Here is a 6,520-nt window from a genome sequence, read left to right as displayed (position 1 = left end):
ACCTTCATTAAATAAAACTATATAATAATATCTCATCTGTGAGGTTTAGGGAGGCGCATATGCCCCTGTGAGCATGTTGCTGGGGGCCTCCTCCAGGTCTGGAGGGGCTGAGCTGCGTGGCCTTCACCCCCCGAATGTCACTCCTCCTCTGGCTCAGGGCAGCGCCAGCCGGGACCCAACGGCAGAAGCCTGGCTTCCCTCCCTTCTGCTCCGGAAAAAGCCCGTCCCAAACTCCTTTGTCTCAGCGCCTCCGAAAGGCAACTCCCAGGTGCTATATGCACACCTGGAACTCCAGGAGAGGCGGGCGGATCACGTGCTTCCCAGGGTAAATATACTCAGTTATGTAATCTAAAAACAACAACAGGCAGGCGGTACCGGTTTATTTCATACCGACTGGCAGGTGCACAGACCTCCGGCTGGAGCCTTCTTACAAGCGAGATTAAGCTGACTCGTGCCAGCTGGTCACTGAGGCACAGGGGTGCGGACCTGGGTGAGGGCAGGAGCACGCTGCAGCCCATCACATCGCAAATTAGTGCTTACTTTGTTTACAATAATTTTTCATTGATTTCAGAGAGGAAGGGAGAGGGAGAGATAGAAACATCAATGATGAGAGAGAATCAAGGATAGGCTGCCTCCTGCACACCCCCTACTGGGGATCGAGCCTGCAACCCAGGCATGTGCCCTTGACTAGAATCAAACCCAGGACCCTTCAGTCTGCAGTTTGACGCTCTATCCACTGAGCCAAACTGGCTAGGGCAGGCTCACTTTGTTTAAGTCCATCTCAGCAGTGCCCGTATTTGACAGCGTGTGTACTTTGTCACTTACACACAAGTGGATCTCCCAGGTATAAGCAAGGCGGTGAGTTCTGTGGGCGGCATCTTGGTGCGAGTTGGGTGTGTAATCAGAGTTGGTGAGTAGGCGGCGCTCCCCAGAGCAACAGATAGATGTGCATTTCTCCTCTAGCAAAGTCCGCTAGGTCTCCACTGGTATCGTCCCTCCCCCCTAAGGTGCTGCTAGAGATGGGAGCTGGGGGGCCGTGGAAGTGGATAATGAATCTGTCAGAGCCCAGCAGGTGTCTGGGAAATCACAAGGCTGGAGGTCATGACCCCTGGGAATGGAGAGCCATCGCCCGGCATTGTGAAATCCATCTTTCCCCCGGGGAGGAAAAGCCACTCGGGCAGGGGTTCCACAGGGAGGATTCAGTGTCTGCTGGCATGGCTGATGAGAATAAACTGAGCTGTAGAAAATGAAAGGGGGTCATTTCCAAATACGGGCCAGTGTGGGGGCACCTCGATGTCCACTTTCACGTGCTCAGCCCTAGGACAGCAGACCACAGAGTGACTGAGGACAGATGGCCCGGATTTGCTGCTGAAGTTACAGTCTGCACTGGTGTCCAAGCAGTGCTCTGCCCAGTTGTTTATTGGTCAAATATTTTCTGAGTACTTATGCGCCAGCACTTGACACATGCTAGGGATGTTGTGATAAATCAGGCAGACAGGACTGCTGCTCCCAGGAGCTCACAGTGACAATACAACCCACGTCTGTAGTAGAGACAATGAGGGCCTTATCACGTGACCGGCCTTGCCCACCTCAGGGGAGCATGTGGGAAAGGCATTCCGGTGGGAGAAGACGTTGACTCCCAGGGAACTTGTAGACCATGCTGTAGAGCGTGGACTCTATTCTGAGAATAATGGGAAATCTTTCTATGGTTCTAAGCCAGGTTGACCCACATATTTTTGAGTAAACGGTGGTTTGGACTGTTGTGTTGAGATTGGGTGAGAGAGTAGCGTGACTGGAGGCAGTAAGCTCTGTTCAGAAGCCATCGCTTTGAACCAGATCCAAGATGATGATGCTGAGCTCAACTAGGGAAGTGGCGGTGGCCGGAACCGGGTGGACCTGAGAGCTGTCCGGAGGAGGCATCTCAGAACCTGTGGAGAGGCTGAGTGATGACAATGAGATGTGGTAGGAAAGGGAGGGAAGGAGTCATTCTTGACCAACTGATTGGAAGGTGATGCTGTTTGCTGAGACGGAACCCACAGGAGGAGGACTAGGTGGGAGTGGGAAGCCAAAGCATGCGAGGGGGATATGTGGAGTCTGAGATGCCCAGGAGTGAGAGCGGAGAGGGAGACCCAGGACTTACCAACAGGTCAGTCAGGTAATCCTCACCTGGTGGTGATGGAGGGTGAGGAGGGGGTTCCCTGGATCTCTGTGGGTAACACAGAGCCTCTGGATCTCCTGAACTGTTTACAAATGTGTGAGTTTATTTTGCATATGTCTATTTTTTTTCTGGGAACAAAAATCGATGCAAGTTTGCTTTTAATCGCCTCTAACTCAAAGGCAGTTAAGGACCACAGAGGAAACTGAAGGGACAACCTGGATACGGGTGCCCAAGGAGAGTCACTTAGGCCGACCTTGCTGGGCCAGAATCCTAACTGGGCCTGTGAAGAGAACACACAGGAGAAGAGGGTTCCGGAAACAGGCCAAGAATCCAGCAGGGAAAAGGGAATGGTCTATGGGTAAGATGCCCTTGAGGCAGGGAAAATATCCATTGGGTTTTCAACAAGGAGGTTGTGGATGATCTTTTTTTTTTTAATCCTCACCCAAGGATATGTTTGTTTTTTTAATTGATTTTTAGAGAGAGGAAGGAAAGAGAGAGAGAGAGGGAGAGAGAGAGAGAGAGAGAGAGAAACATCCATCGGTTGCCTCCTGTTTGTGCCCCAATAGGTGATCAAACTGAAACGTAGGCATGTGCCCTGACGGGGAATTGATCCTGAAACCTTTTGGTGTATGAGACGATGCTCCAACCAGCTGAGCCACCCGGGCCAGGGCTGTGGAAGAACTTGGCAAGAGAGGCTATGATAGTTGGAAAGAGCGAGATGAGAAGATGAGAAAACAGAGACAGCAAGTGTAGGAAACTCAAGAAGAGAGAGGAAAATGTTGAAGAGGTAAATGGGAAAGACCAGGTGCAAAGTGGATGTTTCACCCGACATGCACACATTAAGATGGGAGAGATTTATGCCAACGAGTAAAAATTTTAAAAGCACAGAGTCTTAAGCAACAATCAACCAAACTAAACACACAGCAGCATTGAAGGAAATCAGAAAGGGAGATAGCAGGGTGTCTAGAGTAGGCAGAAGAGATCAGGGAGAGTCATGAATTGAGTTGGGACTCGAATGATTAATAAGCTTTTGGCAGGTGAAGATGACCCACTAAACATTCATCTATTCTTCTTTCGCCTCCTTTTATTATTCAGTGACTATTTTCTCAGTGAATATGAAGTCTTTAGGATGGAAATTGCCTGCATCTCAGAGTGACTACACATATGAAAGTATTAACAGTAACAAGATATATCATCCAACTTATTATTATTGCGTTCTTGGTCTTCACACATGAAACCAGCCTATTCTTTGCGGGGCGGGGGCGGGGGAGGGTCTCACTGTTCATTTCCTCATTTGGAATTTCTAACACCAGAGAGAGTGCTAAGTCAGTAAAGCTGGTGCTTCCACCACTTGGGTCTCTAACATCTTCCATGTGTAAACACACCCAGAAATAAAGGTGCTGGTGTTGGGAGGAGAAAGCTCCTTTCATAGGCAGCTTAACACAAGCCACTCCCCTCACAGGATTGTTACAAGACCCCGCTCATAACGAAACACCCTCTAGTTCTCTTCACTGAACGATGTTTCTCTTCTCTTTTTCAAAGATGGTACTCTTGTCCATTTTCGGAGGTTCTGTTTATGTGTCTGTTGAATAGGTGTTGGAATAGTAGCCTTAGAGCTTATCACCATCGATGACTCGACAGACGGCAGGGTATGGCTACAAGGGTCACAAATTGTAGTAGAGCCCAGAGGAAACTGAGGCTCGTCCCCGGGGAAGTGGGTGCCCTTGGCTGTCAGTCAGAAGCGAGCCCAGCCGCTGTCAGGCATGGTCGTAGCCATCCCTTGCTTCCTTGCCGTGAGTGTGGGTCAGTGTTCCAAACAGGTCATCAGCGCAGAAGAGAGAGCCTCAGTCACTGACAGACACTAGGGCAGGGGTGGGCAACCTTTTTGTGAGTGCGTGCCAAAATCAGCAAAATCTCTGACTCAAAATTCTTCTGCGTGCCAACCCTAATTTTTTGAGAACATGTTACGCCTACTTGATATCTCTTAAGGTGTACATATGTGAAGAACCTTGGAGAAATAATAAAATTCATTCGAGCAATAAAAACACAGTATATGATGATGAAAAATACATTTATTTTTTAATGTATACATGTACACTGATAATCCAACAGAAAACTTTATGATTCCGTTTGATATTATCAGTAGGACTTTTGCTGCTGCATCACTGATGACAGAGATTTTACATCAGGTTTATATTTCGTGACCTTCAGAGATATGCATGAGCTACTACTTTCATCCGTCAGGCTACTCCTATTATGAGACTTAACAAAATTCATCACTGAGAACAAAGATGCACAAGCATATGTGAATGAAACCAAAACACTGGTCGGATCTAGGAAGGCAGGGAGAGTTAAGGCAGAGGCATAGAAATTGCTCTTCCCCTCCCTCGTCAATCCATGTCTATGATCTTTAAGATAAATTGTTATGTAAAATTATTTATTTATCTAAGATGCACCTACACTGAATTTATCTGAAAAATTAAAAAGTCGATATTAAGAAAAAAATTGTAAATGGAAGATTATAAGAGAGGGTTTCGAGTGCCAGCAAAAGTTACTGGCGTGCCATGTTTGGCACGTGTGCCAGGGGTTGCCCACCCCTGCACTAGGGAAACCAACACCTCTTGTTGAAGATCTCATTTTCCTCCCTAAGAAAGAGTATTGCTTCTTTGCCCAATCCACGACATCTGCCGCAGAAGACAACAAATGTAAAACACCACCATATTTCTTTGTCTTTATGAAACTTGGCTTTCTTTCTATATTTTCATCCTGGATCCTGGAAGAGGCCAGACTAGTTTAAAAACACACACAGCCCGGCTGGTGTGGTTCAGTGGTTGGGCATCAACCCATGAACCAAGAGGTCACTGGTTCAATTCCTTGTCAGGGCACAAGTCCGGGTTTCGGGCTCGATCCCCAGTGCGGGGAGGGGAGGGTGCAGGAGGCAGCCAATTGATGATGTTTCTCTCTCTCATCAATGTTGCTATATCTCTATCCCTCTCCCTCTTTCTCTAAAAATCAATAAAAACATATTTAAAAATACACGCACAAAGAGGAACATTTTCAGGTTCTGACTGTGACAGATCTTGGTCCTCAACCCCCCTGCTGGGGTGTCCTGGTTCTCTCCTTTGAGTGACACACCCCTTCCCGCATACATTGCTCTGACCTCCACTCAAGGTCATTCCATCAACCTAGGCTTTAACTCTCTAGAGCAGGGGTCCTCAAACTACGGCCCGCGGGCCACATGCAAATACAAATATTGTATTTGTTCCCGTTTTGTTTTTTTACTTCAAAATAAGATATGTGCAGTGTGCATAGGAATTTGTTCATAGTTTTTTTTTAAACTATAGTCCGGCCCTCCAACGGTCTGAGGAACAGTGAACTGGCCCCCTGTTTAAAAAGTTTGAGGACCCCTGCTCTAGAGAATAAGGCCCATTTATAACCTGCTCCCTCAACAGACATCAAGTTGGCCTTTGCAATTCTGCAGTCGAAGACTTTGGATGCGGGGATGTATTTCTGTGGAAATTGCAGATTCTGTTGTGGCCTCTCATATATCATAGCTTCACACAAAGGCACCGAAGGCGAGGCCTTGGCTAAGGACCCCAAACCACTGCCACGTGTAGGCTTAGGCTTACTAGGACACAAGCATCTTTTCCCTGAGCCGAGTGACCCGGTTCTGAGACTCCTTTGTGATGAGCGCATTGACCGTGAGAGGGGCACCTAAGGACCGACACTCGGGCTGGTTCGGGGCCTCAGTGGGAAACGCTTTTGATGGGAGATGTGGTTTAGGCATGAGAGCAGCTGATGGAACCTCGGGGGCTCCAGGACATAAATCGGACTAGCTCACTGTCATATGGTTGTCTTTCTTTTTAAACAAATAAGAATTGTCCAAGCTGGTCTGGCTCAGTGGATAGAGCTTCGGCCTGCTGACTGAAAGGTCCCGGGTTCAATTCCAGTCAAGGGCACATGCCCGGGTTGCTGGCTTGGTCCCCAGTGTGGGGCCTGCAGGAGGCAGCCGATCCATGATTCTCTGGCATCATTGATGTTTCTATCTCCCTCTCCCTTCCTCTCTGAAATCAATAAAAATATATTCTTTTAAAAAATAAGCAAAAAGAATTGTCCTCTGGTTTCAGGGAGAACAGAGCAGAACACTGTGGTTCCAACCCACACGCAGTTGTCATAGGTTTGATGGTGTCACAGCAGAACCGCTCAGGTGTGGCCGTAGTGTGGGTACCTGTAGGGGGTGGGGGAGGCGGACCCCTTGGTTTCGGAGCAGGATGGTCTCAGGGAGCTTCAGGTGACCCCCCCCACCCCAATGAACCTGCTGGGATTAGCATTCCTCCCAGTGGGGTGTGAGGACAGGCTGTG

The 6,520-nt window shown here is 48.3% G+C and overlaps 1 protein-coding gene across 1 annotated transcript in view; it reads left to right on the top strand.

Moving 5' to 3' along the window:
- NTNG1 (netrin G1) overlaps positions 1–6,520 on the top strand; it is a 202,783-nt gene that overhangs the window by 157,822 nt on the left and 38,441 nt on the right. The window lies entirely within an intron of this gene.

The sequence above is a fragment of the Myotis brandtii genome, unplaced genomic scaffold (genome assembly GCF_000412655.1).
Source record: "Myotis brandtii unplaced genomic scaffold, ASM41265v1 scaffold131, whole genome shotgun sequence".
In the NCBI taxonomy this organism is placed as follows: domain Eukaryota; kingdom Metazoa; phylum Chordata; class Mammalia; order Chiroptera; family Vespertilionidae; genus Myotis; species Myotis brandtii.
This window is presented reverse-complemented; position numbering and strand designations above follow the sequence as displayed.